Genomic DNA, 16455 nt, shown 5'->3' on the forward strand with positions numbered 1-16455 from the left:
GGCTGGCTGGGGAAGAGGCAAGTTCCCCACCTTGGGTTTGTTCAAACGTGGCACAACCACCTGGAGGCCTCTGGTAGGAGGGGGAAAAACTCTAAGTCACTTTCTCTATTTCAGTCCTGAGATTCTATAATCATGAGAAAAAGAGTGATGTGAACACCATACATTTCTTCCTAAGAGGCAGGGTTCTTTGGAAGGCAGCTGGACTCATCACTCTACGCCCAACACAGCAGTGAGATTCTTTGGGGAAAAAACCAAAATAAAACAATAACAACAAAAACCTTAGAGACTGATGCTTTAGAAACTGGCTTGAGGATCATAAAGGGGTAACAGTGATGGAAGGAGAGCCCAGGATAGTTGGGGATGGAATTGGCAGTGAGCCAAGCCAGGTTAGGAGCTCGGCACAATGCCAAGGACATGCAGAAATTCACATCCAGGTAAATAACTCTAGTCTTTGACAGAGACTCGGGCAGCATTTCGCTGGCAGAACAGAGCACACCACAATGCACCAATTTCCAGAACACTAGGCAATGTGCAGATGGGAAGTAATTTTTTTAGGAAATGGCTAGAAATTATTGACATTGATTTTTCAAATCATTCCTGTTTGTTCAGCTGGTGAAACACCTGGTAGCGAATGCTTTCAAGCACTCTAATTATAAGTGTGCTTCAGCTGATGTTCATTGCCCTAGCTGGATGTAGCCTCTAATACAGTACAAGACAGTAAATTTTTGATGAGAATAATGCTGGATGAAATGCAGTGTTCTTACAGGGAGCATTTGGAAAGACAGCGGAGGTATGGTGAATGAGTGCTTTGTACCTCCTCCCCCACCTTCTTTCCTTTTCCACGCCCATCTCTTTCCTTTCTCCTTTTTAAAATGTTGTATCAGGGGGTGCCTGGGTGGCTCAGTCAGTTAGGTGTCTGTCTTCAGCTCAGGAATGAGCCCCACATTGGGGCTCAATTGCTCAGCGGGAAATCCTGCTTCTCTCTCTCCCTCTACCTGCCACTCTCCCTGCTTGTGCTCTCTCTCTGTGTCAAATAAGTAAAATCTTAAAAAAAAAAAAAAAGTTGTATCTGTAGGCCTCCTGAAGGACGGAATGACCAGTCTGTGGGGGGAAATAATGCAATAGCAGTACTTAAAATTTATAAAAGCTCTACATCGTCATACATGTTGTTGCTTCCCACTATGCTCTCAGTGTGAGAGGAACAATGGAATCCTTTCCTCTGCTGACACGGAGGGGCAAGCTGATCATCAGAGATGTTCAAGTTCCTTGCAGAGTCACAATTAGGTACCAGGTGCATTCCATGTAGTCAGGGGGCTGAAAGAGATTTTGAGAGGTTAATGTTTAACAATTAATTTTCTGTGTCAACTGGGCTGGGCTATGGTGCCCAGATATTTGCCAGAATTCTGTTCTGGATGATTCTGGGAGGGTGTTTTGGGGATAGGATTAATATTTACATATGTGGCCTTTAAATAAGTAGACTGCCCCCCATAATGTGGGTGGGTCTCATCCTATCAGTGGAGGGCTGTAAGAGAAAAAAGACTGACCTCCCGGGAGCAAGAAGGAATTCTGTCAGCTGACAGCATTCAGAGTGGACCCGCAACAAAGGCTCTTCCCTGGGTCTCCAACCTGCCAGGCTACTCTGCCGATTTTGGACATGCCACCCCACATAATCATGTGAGTCAATTCCTCAAAATTGGTCTCTCTCCATGTACACTTCCCATTGGTTCTGTTTCTCTGGAAAACCCCAACACATTCATCATGCTCCTTTTTATTTTGGTATAAGAATCCTTTGAAATTATATAATATCTTGCAAGTGAACCACTTAATGACTTAATTCTGTATTAGGAGAAGTTAAGTCTGTGTTAATGTCTGTCTCAAGTCCCTCAGCTGTATAATGAGAATTGTTTGATGGGAATTGTTAGTCATCCCCTGAAATCCGTTCTTTCCTTCTTTGTGGGCCTGTTATCCTACATTTACCAGCTTCCTGGAAAGTCAAGGTGGCCATGTGTCTGTGTTCTATCCGATGGGATGTGAGTGAAAGGGATGTGTGCCACTTTGGGCTTTGTTCTCAAAATAGTGGGTGTGCTTCACGTGGGCTCCCTTCCCCTGTCAGGATGGATCTTTGCCCACTCACTTTGACCATAAAAATGCCTGAGAGGGTGGGAGAGCACGACAATGGAAAGAACCAGGATCTCTGATAACTGTGTGAGGCAGAATTGTACCATCAACTTGCCCCGTTCACCTCAACGCTATCATGTGAATGAGAAATACATTTCTTTACACTTTAAGCCACTGTATTGTTAGCTTCTTAGTAATAGTAGCTTGGCCTTTGCCCTAACTAACACGCAATGTTTGTAGCAACCATCTTCCCTACTTCATGGGATTTTTGTGAGTATCCCATGAAAGAGAATGGTATCTATCTATGATACCTATCGCACTATTTTTACTTGATTATCCAACATTAAGCTTCCTCTAGACCTTTGTGGAATCTCTGTGAAAAGGGGACATAGGACTCAATGATATCTAGGAACTGCCCTGCAATTTCTCTGACTGGAGAGAGACTGCCTAGGGACAAGAATTGCATGAGAAATACAAAATGGCAAACAGATTTTGTTAATTACCACCATCCACGTCTGGATCGTATTTAGGAACTAACAGCTAATGCCAACAGTGGGGAATGAGTGGCTATTGAAAGCATCTGACACATCAGATAAACCTTAATTTCATAACCATTTTGCAACCTGGTGATGATTCCTGAAGTGCCTATGGGAGCTACAATATGTTGAATGTCATGAATTGTCTAGACTCTGCCAGAAAACCCGTTCAGAGTGACAGGATTTATGGTTTCACACTCCCGGGAGGGCACAGACTCCACTAGACTACATTAGCCTGCTAAGAGCCAAGTACTACTCTTAGTGATTCGTACTTTACACAAAAACACTCCCATTTCCAAAGTACATTTCCAAAGTATAATAAATCAATATATACCCATGTAAAAAATGTCTTCATAAGAGAACAAGTCCACATTTGAAAGAGATATGAGCCGACGTTAAAAAGAAGAGGCATGGAAAGAAAATGGTCAATGGCTTAAAGTGATGACTACACATGGCTCAGAACTTGTGTTTAATTCTTTTGGGATGAGAAAATGGGATCTTTCCTGCCCCTTCACACAGGCAGTCTTAGGTCTGATGTGCCAGAGGAAGTGGTTTACGAGACCTTTGAGAAGAATTATTTTCACAATCTTATTGACACTGCCTTCATTTGGTTATCAACACTTGGTTGGAGAGAGGGGCACCTGTGTGGCTCAGTCGGTTAAGCACCTGCCTTTGGCTCAGGTCGTGAGCTCAGGGTTCTCCCTTTCCCTCTGCCCCCAACTTATGCTCGTTCTCTTTCTCCCTCTCTCAAAAAAAAAAAAAGACTTAGTTGGAAGGAAAAACTGTTAGTTTTTTTTTTTTTTTTAACTTCCCATTACGAAAAGCAATCCATCAGGAAAAACCGCAAGAGGCACTTTCAGATTTGAACAGTTCCCTGGACTGAAATCTAGCCATGAGTGTAGAATGATGAGAAAGGACATCTTGGAAAAATATGTGTTGTAAAAATGTGTAACTTGGGGGCACCTGGGTGGCTCAGTGGGTTAAGCCTCTGCCTTTGGCACAGGTCATGATCCCAGGGTCCTGAGATCGAGCCCCACGTCGGGCTCTGTGCTCAGCAGGGAGCCTGCTTCCCCCTCTCTCTCTCTACCTGCCTCTCTGCTTACTTGTGATCTCTCTCTCTGTGTCAAATAAACAAATAAAATCTTTTAAAAAATGTGTAACTTGTAGCAGCTGAGCATAATGCAAAGGTGTTTCTTTGGACCCATATGCACTACCTATTGACTTAAGTGAGCAAGTTCCCAGGGCCTGTTTGCATTTGACCCTGGCGGCTGCTTCTCCAAGCAGTGCCTTAACAGAAAACCAACAGGAATCATTTTGGCAGGAAGGAAGGATCGTCTTAGGTGCTTAATGAGAGAAAAGATCTGAGCCTGTTTGTAACAAGAAATAGATATTAGCGGTTCAGAGCCCATTTGGGAATTTTCATCATGCTAATAAATGTCAAAGAGAAACATTCTTCCTTTATTATTAGACCTTAGACTAATTTAACCAAATACAAAGTTGTCTTTGTCCAATGAGAAAGAGAAAAATAAAACTAAATGAAGTGAGTAATTAAACAGGGGAAAGAAGACGAAATCGAGACTGTATTTTACATATGGCTCATGAAGTTCTCTTTGGGCTGAGGAGGATTAACTGTTATGAAGATTTTATGCTGTGGGGAGCTGATGGGATGGATTTGTGACAGATGAGAGAAATGGAGATGAACATGTAGCTCATTCAAATGTTTCCAGTGTCTTGTTCTCCATCTTGCTGAAGATGAGGGCATAAGGTAAGATACCGTAGCAGTACTGAGTCCCATAGCTCTGTATAAAGAATCACAAAGTCTGTGATGAAATATGCTTTCTTTCTTTCTTTTTTTTTTTTCATAAAGACTTATTTATTTTAAAGAGGAGGAGAGAGAGCACACGTGCAAGTGGGATGGGGGGTGGGGCAAAGGGAGAGGGAGAGAAAAGGAATCCACAAACAGACTCCCTGCTGAGGACGGAGCCCAATATGGGGCCTGATCCCGGGACCCTGAGATCATGACTTGAGCAGAAATCAAGAGCTAGCTTAACTGACTGAGCTACCCAGGCGCCCCTGAGATATACTTTCATTTGTTCTTATTTTGTGTTGGTTTGATTTTTGTACACTTGAGTCCTTGTTTTACTTAGGGTTCTCCAGAGAAATAGAAACCCATAGAATGTGTGTATATGGGTATGGGTATGTGGGTGTGTATTGTTAAAAACCACAAGCCCAAAATGGCGTCACTTAGGCCAAGTCACCAAACTGGGGCTTAATACCTAACCTAACTGCATTGCAACCTACCCCAGAAATGTAAGTCTTAACTGGTCAATCAAGAATTTTCTGATTAGTACGTGAGATAATCTGTCACATGGGTTCTAAACATCTCCCGAAGGAAGGTGAGATAATATACCTAATAAGTCCCCTTGCCCTTACACCTGAGGGAAGATGACCTTGCCTGGAACAATTCTTTCTTTTCTTTTGCTAGTAAATTCTTGCCCCATTCTTCTTAGGAAAACCTTCCTTTTTGTACAATTCCTTGGAAGCTCCCCATTACTTGCTAGATGGGATGCTACCCAATTTGTGAATCACTTAATAAATCTAATTAGATTTTCAGATTTACTCAGTTGATATCTTTGTCCTTTAACAGTATGTGTTATAAGGAATTAGTTCACACAATTATGGGGCTGAGAAGTGCCAAGGTCTACAAGCTGGAAACCCAGTCAGTCAATGGTTTAGCTCCTGCCTGCGTCTGAGTCTAGAGTCTGAAGGCAGAAGGAGGCCAATATCCCAATGCAAAAGACACGCAAAAAACGTGAATTCTTTCTTACTCTGCCTCAGTGAAATGGAGGAGGCCTACCCACATTGGGGAGGGCCATCTCCTTTACTCAGTTCCTGGATTCAAATGCTAATCTCATCTGAAAGTTCTTTCACAGAAACACCCAGAATAATGTTTAAGCACATATCTGGGTCCCCCATGGCCCGGCCAAACTGACACATAAAATTAACCATTACAGTCACATTATGAAAAAATTGAATGTAATATAATTTTAAGAACTCAGAACATGCTCTGTTGATGACATGGGGCCTTCCATTTGCCCCTAGAATACTCCTTTGTGACATCAGCATCATTCTATGACAAGGAGAAGTAATGGCGGCTGTGGACAGATCAGTCTTTTTGCTTACTTGTACTCTTGGAATTGAAATGTTCGATGGATTCTGCCTGGATAGTAAAGCACTTTGTATCATGTGATCCTTTTTTCTGAACCCTCACCACAGCTGACTGGACCAGGGTACAAGCAAATCCATAGGCTCACCAGCCACCTACGAGCTGGCGTGTCAAGATGCATGGAGCCAATAAGAATAGAGCATGTGGAACAAGAAATACTGAAAACCTGTACAAAGTAGCAGCAGAGGGAGAGGTGATGCTCTAAGGTAGGGCCCAGGCCAAGGATACAAAGGCCTGTGAAAGAGTTTAACGGAGTGAGGGGACAGCCTATAAAAAGGGAGAGGTCAGATCACTGCAGACAGAAGCAGAGATATTGGGAAGGTCTTGTTCTCAGAAGTTCTGTGCTTTCGGGAATACCCAGTTCCAGTTCCTGGCCATGTCGGTCTTTACATGAACCCATTTCTCTTGAGGCAAGTCAGGTAGGTCTCTTACACTTTGCATAGGTGAGTTCTCTTCTATTTTACATTGTTTGTATGAGGGTCTGTGTAAAGATTTCACTCAGATATGTTTGTTCAACTTTCCTTTTGCAATTCAGAAACTGAAATACAGAAAAATCTTTTGGCCTCGCAGGCCACCATGATGGCCGGGAACAAGTTTGAATCTGTCAGTCACAACTTATTGCATGTTCAGCAATGTATTCTTTTTAAGTTGGGTGTAGAGATTACTCTTGATAAAGTCCATTTTCCTTTTTTTTATGACCAGAGCTTTTGTTCATATTAAAAAATTTTTTTTAAAGATTTTATTTATTTATTTGACAGAGAGAGATCACAAGTAGACAGAGAGGAAGGCAGAGAGAGAGATAGAGGGAAGCAGGCTCCCTGCTAAGCAGAGAGCCCGATGCGGGACTCGATCCCAGGACCCTGAGATCATGACCTGAGCTGAAGGCAGCGGCTTAACCCACGACCACCCAGGTGCCCCATATTTAAAAAATTTTTGCCTAACCCAAAGATCCAAAGATTTTATCCTGTATTTTCCTCTATTTCTTCTAGAAATTTTATAGTTGTAGTTCTTGCATTTTGGTCCATAATTCATTCTGAGGTTTTGTTTTGCTGTTTTATTTGTGGTTTGAAGGTTCATTTTTCCCTCATACGATTGTCCAATTGTTCTAATACCATTCATTGACAAAGTTATCTTTTCTCCATTTAAATATATTGGCGCCTTTGTGAAAGTTGAGAGGCCTTATACCTGTTGGGCTATTTCTGTACTGGCTTCTTCTGTTCCATTGGTCTATTTCAGGGGTTGACAAACGATGGCCTGAGGTCCAAATCTGGTTCACTAATTGTTTTGTAAATAAAGTTTTGCTGGAACTCGGTAGAGCCCATTTATTTCTTTAAGTATCATCTCTTACTGTTTTCATGCTATAGAGGCAGAGTTCAAACAGATTAGAAAGCCCAAAATATTTACAGTCTGGCCCTTTGCAGAAAAAGTTTGCTGACTCTTGCTATGTGTTTATCCTTGTGCAATATCACACCATCTTGATTATTATGACTTCCCAGTAACTCTTGAAATCAAGGTATGTTTTCCAGCTCTGTTCTTTTTTGAAACTGTTTGTTATTCTTGCCTTTTTTTTTTTTTTTTGGTATTTCCATATGAATTTTCAAATTAGCTTTTCTACCAAAAAGTCTCTGGAATTTTACTTGGAATTACTTTGGATCCATAGATTGATTTGGGGAGAATTAAAATCTCAACAATATTGAACCTTCTAATCCATGACATGGAATGTCTCTCTGTTTATTTAGGTCATCCTTATTTTCTCACAGAAATGTTTTGAAGTTTCAGTTTACATGTCTTGCATATTTTTGTTAAGTGTATCCATAAATATTACACAATTTTTGAAGCTTTTTTAGTTTGTTGCCTTTTAATTTTCAATTGTTTATTACTAGTATGTAGAAATACAGTTAATTTTTATGTATTAATCTTGTGTCTTCCATCTTTGCTCTATTTACTAATCAGTATGGGAAAATCACTTAGGATTTTCTGCATAGATATCACGTCATCTGCAAATAAAGGCAGTGTTATTTTTTCCTTTCCAATCTAGATACCTTTGATTTTTTTTTTTCTTGTATTATTCCACTGGCTAGGACCTCCAATACAATGTTGAATATAAGTGATGAGAATGGACATTCTTGCCTTATTCCTGATCTTTGTGTAAAACCTATTTACTCGTTCACCATTAAGTATGATATTAGCTCTAGAGTTTTTTGTTTTTTTTTTTTTTGGTTGCCTTTTGTCAGGTTGAGAAAGTTTACTTCTAGTCCTAGTTTGCTGAGAGATTTTTATCATGAATGGGTGTTGAATGTTGTCAAATGTTTGCTCTGCATCTACTGAGATGATCATATGGTCCCTGCTCCCATGAGCTTTTAGTCTCTTGGTAAGGATAGACACCAAAAAAAAGTGAAAACAAAGAATAATGTGACGTGTGAAAGATAAGGAAAATCCAGGAGCCTAGGCCAGTCCAGGGTCAGAAAAAGTTTTTTGTTTTCTTTCTTTCTTTCTTTCTTTTTTTTTTTTTTTAAAGATTTTATTTATCAGAGAGATGGAGAGAGACCACAAGTAGGCAGAGCAGTAGGCAGAGGGAGAGGGAGAAGCAGGCTCACCCACAGAGCAGGGAGCCCGATGCGGGGCTTGATCCCAGGACCCGGCGACCATGACCTGAGCTGAAGGTAGCTGCCCAACCAACTGAGCCACCCAGGGGCCCCGAGAAAGTCTTTTTCAAGTAGTGAGGTTTAAAGATGGGATCGGGAGGGAGACAGACCATAAGAGACTCTTAATCTCACAAAACAAACTGAGGGTTCCTGGGGGGAGGGAAGGTAGGGATAAGGTGGTTGGGTTATGGACATTGGGGAAGGTATGTGCTATGGTGAGTGCTGTGAAATGTGTAAACCTGATGATTCACAGACCTGTACCCCTGGGGCAAATAATAAATCATATGTTGGGGCGCCTGGGTGGCTCAGTGGTTTAGGCCTCTGCCTTCGGCTCGGGTCATGGTCTCAGGGTCCTGGGATCGAGCCCCGCATCGGGCTCTCTGCTTAGCAGGGAGCCTGCTTCCCCCCCCCCCTGCCTACTTGTGATCTCTCTCTGTCTATCAAATAAATAAATAAAAATCTTAAAAAAAAATAAATCATATGTTGATGAAAATAATTAAAAAAAAAAAAAAGAAGTGAGGTTTAAATTGAGACTGAAAGAGGAGTAGGAAATTGGTAGGTGAAAGGAGGTGAGAAGCAAAACAGGAGTTGACATCCCATGACGCAAGTTCCAAATCTGGCTCTGCCGCTTTCTGGTGAGATGAGGAGAGGGTTTCCTGCTGAAATGCTATCTGTGGGTTTTGTTTTTGAGTTGTTTCTCTTAGTATGTGTAAGGTACACTCTGAGTTTTCCTCTAGATGATGATGTAGAGATGGTGGCGCCATATCCCTCTTGCCCTACTCCATGAAACCCCAGAGGGAAAAAAGCCCACAAGAACTTGACCTCAACAACTGCTTGTTTGCTTCTTTTCTCATGGACAAGGAGAATCAGGTAATCCACTTGATTTCCCTTTCCTCTGCAGGAGCCTGGAAACTCAGAGATGGATCCGAGCCTGCCCTTAAGTAACCGAGTAGGACCTCGTGTAGACATGTTCTGATTTTCTTGGAGTTATGACCTCTTTTTTTTCTTGCTCCTCGCTTTATATTTTATTGCACATTTCTTATATCCTATTACTTAAATATTTTATGGAACAAATAGGTTATAAACAAATAAACAAAAAATATACAATGACACAAAAATTAAAGCTTTCAAGAAACAAGTCCTTTATTACTAAGCTTCTGGGACCTCTAACAGCCCAAGCTGCTGCCCCCTTGTCCTTCTAGGATAGCCACCTGCCATCTCCCAAACTTCTCCACTCACCCTGCTCCTTCAGATTTCTTTCCTCTCTCTGGCTGTGTCACCCTCTGATCGAATTTTGCTCTCCCAGCAAAGCCACAGACAGTTCTTGCTTTAAAGGTTTTAAAAGTTGTGCTAATGGGAAGGATAACAGAAAGAGAAAAGAAGAAGCAAAAGTGAGGAAACTGTTAAAATTTCCAAGGTCTTACTAGTTCCTGGCCCTGACCTATGCTTTCTTGACTTCTTTTCAACATGGCCTTTGGAAGTCCCTTTTGAATTTCTGTTCAGTGTTTTCATCTCCTGGTGTGACACTTATAACTCTCTTCCCCATTAGGGAAAGTTAACCCCTGTGGAAGCTCATCTTCCACCCCAGAGACCCAGGAGGACAGTCAAGGATGTACTGTAGGTGCCTCCCATTTTCCTAGTATTCTGCTTTGATCAAGGCCTGAGGACTTGGGCGGTTCACACAGGAATGAGCCTCACTGGGCCTCTTCTAACATTCTGTATCTCTCCCTGGAACCTCTTTTCCTCCCCACAATCAAGGCCCTAGATTTTAGGTGAAAAACGATCGTAATTTTGTTGTAATGGCCTCTGGAAGAGTGGCCATCAGCAACATAGCAGCACTAGATCCTGGAGAGGTATGCTGAGGTGGGACATCTGGTGGGGAGAATCAGCTGGGGCAGGTGAGCTGGGGGCCATGGGGTATATTTATATAGAGGACCTCTTCTACCAAGTATTTAGTGACATGGGTGGAGTGGCTCTTTCAGGCCCCCTTTTCGTAGGACATGATAGACTGTTCTTTGGGTTGGCTCCCCTTCCCCAAATCAATCTGTACCTAAATATGAGTACTTCTACTCAAATCATGCTTTGAAAGTAGCTTTAAAGCAGAAGTTTTATCCCAGGCATCCATGGATCTATGACCAGTGGCTGTACCCAAAGAAAGCAGCTAGGCTTTTTCTGACAATTCTTCTTCATTTCATAGAATCTTATGTTTATCCCATCTCTGGAACACTCTATACTCTATCTTTCCCATCAGTTTTTCTCTTTTTTAAAGGATTTAAAGATTTTTTTTTTAGAGAAAGTTGGGGGAGGAGCAGAGGGGGAGGGAGAGGGACAAGGAGACTCTGTGCTGAGCACGAGCAGATTTGGGGCTCGATCTCACAACCCTGAGATCATGACCTGTGCCGAAGTCAAGAATCTGACGCTCAACAGACTGAGCTACGCAGGCGCCCCATCCCATCAATTTTTAGATAATCTTTGTACTGCATGACACTTTAAGTAAATAAGAATAGAATATATTGTCATTGGAAGTGAATATCTTAGGGGAATTCGGACTCTACTATTCATTCTTTATGCTATGTTTCGTTTTTCTATAAGACGCCCAGTTCCTTTTCCTTGCCAACAAATTCCTGTTCCTTTCTTTTTAAGAATGACCGAAAATGGAACCAAAATGGAGGGTCTGCATCTGAGAAACCCTGTGGGTAAGATTCTCATTAGAGTAAGGTACCTTTCTTGCAGTCCCTCATTAAATAGTTGTTGAGGCCGAATCACTAAGAAGGAGCATGTGTACCCTGGACTAGCAGCATCTGGTCTCTATTTACCTCCCTAAGATGTAGCTGGAGGGATTGGAACCTCCTGGGGAGGGCGCAGTACCCAGAGGAGTTGTCCATGAGTGCCCTGGCCTTTTATTTGTGTTCAACTGAAATTTGGGTAGAGTGAACACTCGGGGGATGTTTTCAGAAGGAAAAAAAATAGAGATGTGACAAAAGCTCAATGAGCAGGCTTTTTCAGGGGTGAAAAGAGGCTGAGTGATTTTCGTTTTGGCTGTTGGCAGATGTTTAAATATGAGGAAATGACAAAACAGGATTGTAAAATATTTGCATTTAGTGGAGCAATGTTTTCACACGTATAAACACCCTGGTGTATGTATAGTTTCATTTGACAACAGTGCCAAAAACAGAACTGCATGGATGTGAGGTCAGGCAACGCTGCCTCTCCTTCTCTCCCCTCCCCCACCTCCTAGTGCCAGCATCACCGTAGAAGGCTCTAGACAAAGGGGGGGGAGGATTTGGTGCCTTTTGGTTGCCAGGAAACCACACTATGGGTATAATCCAGATCCTTTCTCTCTCCTACCCTCACCTCAGCAGATTTCCGTTTTAATTTGGCCTCTTGAATAGGTAACAGATTCACATGTTTCAAACATCAAAAACTACGAAAAGCTATAAAACAAGACTCTCTCCTACCTTATCTCTCTTTATTCAGTTCCCATCCTCCTCAACAAATAACCGCTATTCTTTCTTTCTTGTTTATCCTTCTAGATATCTATATCTATCTATCAATCTATCTACCTATCTATCTTTTCTTAGTGAGAGGAAGGAGGGGGAGAGAATCTTAAGCAGGCTCCATGCCCAGTGCTGAGCCCAACTTGGGGCTCCATCTCCTAACACTGAGATCATGACCTGAGCAAAATAAGAGTCAGATGCTTAACGGACTGAGCCACCCAAATGCCCCCTCCTTCCAGATATTTTCTGTGTGTAAGTAAGTCCTATAAAATATATTTTATTCTGTGGATCCTTTTTAAACATACATGACAGCCTGCTTTACACACAGGCGTGGTTTATGCATTTGTCGTTTTTTGCATGATTTTTCCATCTTGATTCATTAAGGACTTCATTCTTTTTTACAGCTAAAGAATATTCCATTGTATAAATTTACCATAATTGACTAATCAGATTCCTTTTGATAAACATTTATGTGGCTTCCAAGCTTTGGCTACTACAGACAATGCCTCATACAAAACTCTTGTACAAGCTGTTATTTCCCATGTGTAAGTGTATCTGGAAGATAAGTTCCCAGGGTCAAAGGGTATATATATATTTAATTTGGATGGATACTGACAAATTTATCATCTTAGAAATCAAACCATTTTATAATCCCAGAACAACATATGATGAAATCATGCTTTTGGTAGTCTGATTGGTGAAAAATGGATAAAATGGTGAAAATTTTCATTGTGATTTCAGTTTTCATTTCCTTTAGAATAGAATGAACATTACAAAAAAGTTTAAGAGCCACTCTATTTTTCTTCAACAAACTCTCTAAGACATTTGCAGCTTTTTCTTTTGGGTTGTGGATATTTCTTACTAATCTGTCGGGGCATCTACTGTATAATATTAGGGTGACACAAGTTATGAGTATTTTTCCCCTACCTTCCCCTTTGTCATTTATCTTCTGACATTTTTTATGATATTTTTTTAGAAAGGAATGCACATTTTTAACAAATTTTAATTTTTATATAGCCAACATATCAGTCTTTTAAGATTTTTGGATTTTGGACAAATAGACCAAATCTATTCGAAGTTATGAAAAATTCTTCTATATTTTATCCTAACATTCTTACAAATTCATATTTATATTGCTATTACACAGAAGGAAAATAATTTTTCTCCTAGTCTTCTGAATTCTTGGCTGAGACTCCTGTAATAAAAAACAGATTAACAAGAGAAAAACAAGCAGAAGTTTATTAACATGTATATGTTATATATACATGGCAAACACTCAGGGAAAAATGAGTGACCCCTGGAAGTGTCTTAGAATTCAGAATTAAATATCTTATTAGGGAAAGGATATGGGGAATGTTGGCCTCTCAGAGGAGAGTAAGTGATTCGTAGGAAAGATGAATGGGCCCTTAGGAGAACAGATGGGAGGTATGACAGTTTGGGACAAAGTTTGGGTGCAGTGTTGATGTCTGTTTTCCTCCCTTGTAACAGGAGTTAGTCTTCCAGGTTAAGGAAACTCCTGGGAGGGGATGTAGGACAACTGAGCTCCTTTTGGAGGATCTGGAGATAAGGAGAGTTCAGAGAAAGCCTGTCCCAGCATTTGCTTTTTTTCAAGTGTCTACAGCTCAAAGTAATTAAATAACAAAGTCATATTTTTAACAAAACAGCATATATGGGGTGGAATGTCCTGAACTCCTACGGTTTAGGGTGGCATATTCTGCTGCCCTTCAGTGTTTCTAGTGACAGGGAGTTAATTCTGTGTCCGTTTGTTTCCAGATGGCTCTCCAGTTGTTCTGAACCATGACACCATGAATTGATTAGTCCCCGTTTTTCCTTGAGTATCAGGGACACTTCCTTATCCAGGCTGGCAATCTCTTTCCCGAGCAATGTGGGGGTGGGGGTAGGGGTGAGGGTGGGGTGCCAAAGCTAGGTCCCAGGGCAATCTTCCCCTTTGCTGTGACAGCAGAGGAGAGAAGACCTCTGTCAGGTAGGAAGGCCATTGGGATGCAGAGACCGTCTGTTGTTTAGGGATGTGCACACAGGGAATCCCGAGTTGCCACCCAGGCCCCCTCCCCCTCCACAAACAGGGAGTGCAGCAGCTCAGAACCACTGCACTCAGGGGTGGAATTAGGCTGTGGGCCTGAATAAATAATTAGAAATTGGCTGCTGAGAGAATGTCCCTGGTGATTGCTTGCTCTGGAATTTTGCTGGGTGGCACACAGAGTTTTATTACCCAATTAAAATACAGCAGATTAAATCGTGCAAAAGGAAGATGGAATGGGCAATAAATCTGCCATGGAATGGGCTGTGGAAGGCCCACCCCGAAAGGCATGAATTGATGGTTCAGAGAGAATGGAGAAAGAGAGTAGTCTAGTTTTGCCAGAAAGAATCACTAGCGAAGCATATTCTTGAAAGGAGACAGAACGTTTGCCTTGAGGAGGATGGGTGGTAGGTTTGGAAGCGTGGGCATTGGGCGAAGAAAGGTAAGTGTTTCCAGCTTCCAGGGAGGACTCTGGAAAGAAGGGAAACGGAGGGTTGGCGAAGGCAGCCAAAGGTAACGAACCATCCTTCACATTCTTTTGTAACGTGCAAACCCTGGAGGAGATATTGGTGATACCATGGTGTCTGTTGCCCAGCATGACATAACGAATGATTAGGTCATAACAGGTTCTGAAATGTCTGCGAAGTAAGAAGAGGCAGGATTATCTGTTTATTACACAGTAAAGTATATATATATTTCTAGTGGTATTAGTTTGCTAGCGCTGCGGTAACAAGGAAGCACAGCCAGTCATGTGGCTTCAACGAGAGACGTGTACTGTCCCACAGTTCTGGAGGCTGGAAGGCTGACATCCGTGTGTCAGCGGGGCTGGGTCCTTCTGAACGCGACAAGGGAAGAATCTCTTCCAGCCCTCTCTCCTTGTTTTGTGGGCAGCCGTCTTCTCTCTAGGCCTCTTCCCATCGTCCTTCCTCCATGCGTGTCTGGGAGAAGGTTCCCATATGTTCGTAAGGATGAGGGCTCACCCTAATGACTTATTTTAACTTGACTGTCTGTAAAGACCTTACCTCTAAATAAACATATTCTGAGGTAGTGCGGGTTAGGACTTCAACATCTCAATTTTGGGGGCACACATTTTAGCCCGTAGTCATTTGACATCTGGAAATATACCAATTTTCTTCTTTATGTCTATAGCATCACCTTCCCCTTCCCAGCCCCAGGCCTTATGAATACATCTTTTTCACAGTTCTCATGGAGCTGGTTTGCAATGCTGGCTTTCAGCTCACTGGTGAAGCCCTGGGAGTGCAGTACTAGATACGTTTGCTTCTGTTTGATACTCGGAGAAGGGGGCAAACACTGTGCTTATCTTAATGGCAAGTGGGAAAACATGGCTCCTTGGAAAAGATGAAGAGACTTGCCAGTCTCCATCTGGCTGTCCTTTCTTTTCACCTTGCTAAGGGCCACCAGATGTTACATTCGAGACCAATTGGTCCGGCACTGGCACCTTCCAAAAGGAATTTATAAAGTGTATCTATGTATGAGTGTACTGAATATAGTCAAGATTTTAGTCAAAACCATCCAGCTGTCCTCATCTGGCCTGGAGTTTGGGCCTGTTTACATGTCTGGCCATTGGACAAAATGAAACATAGACCCTGCCTTCACCTTGTGTCGACGATAGTCTCCTTGCCTTTGTCTTGCTGCAAAGCAGATTGATAACAAGGATGAAAGTCTGTGTGCCAGATGGCTGGGTGTCCTGGAGGTTGACCTCTCTCCCCAGCCTGTACCTGTCACTAGGCATATTTCTTGCTCCTCATTTCCAGTTTGGGAGGGCTGTGCCTGGCACTGGTAGGCCCCCTCCTTTAGAGCCACCCTTGATTGCTTGTTGGTGTAAACTGACTCCATTCAGTCATCCAGCAAACACTTACTGAATATCTGTTCTGCACTAGTCACTTTTCCAGGTAATAGCGATAAAGTAGAGATAAAAATAAAGACACCCATCCTCCTGGACTCATGGAGTTTATAATCTGGTCAGGCTGAACACTTAGCAGCATAGATAAGGTGTTATATGCTAAAAACAATAAAGCAGGATAAAAGGATCAGGAATGTGGGGCTCAAGACAGGTGCAATTTTGGAAAGGAGTAAGTTTCTTTAAGAAAGTGACATCTGAGGGAACTTGGGTATCTCAGTTGATTAAGCATCTGACTCTTGATTTTGGCTCAGGTCATGATCTTAGGGTCATGAGATCGAGCCCTGCATTGGGCTCCCTACTCAGTGGGAAGCCTGCTTCTCCCTCTCCCTCTGCCTACTGCTCCCCCAACTTGAGCCCTCTCTAATAAATAAATAAAATCTTAAAAAAAAAAAAAAGAGGGGCACCTGGGTGGCTCAGTGGGTTAAGCCACTGCCTTCGGCTCAGGTCATGTTCTCAGGGTCCTGAGATCGA

Source organism: Neovison vison, chromosome 1 (assembly GCF_020171115.1).
Source record: "Neovison vison isolate M4711 chromosome 1, ASM_NN_V1, whole genome shotgun sequence".
NCBI lineage: Eukaryota > Metazoa > Chordata > Mammalia > Carnivora > Mustelidae > Neogale > Neogale vison.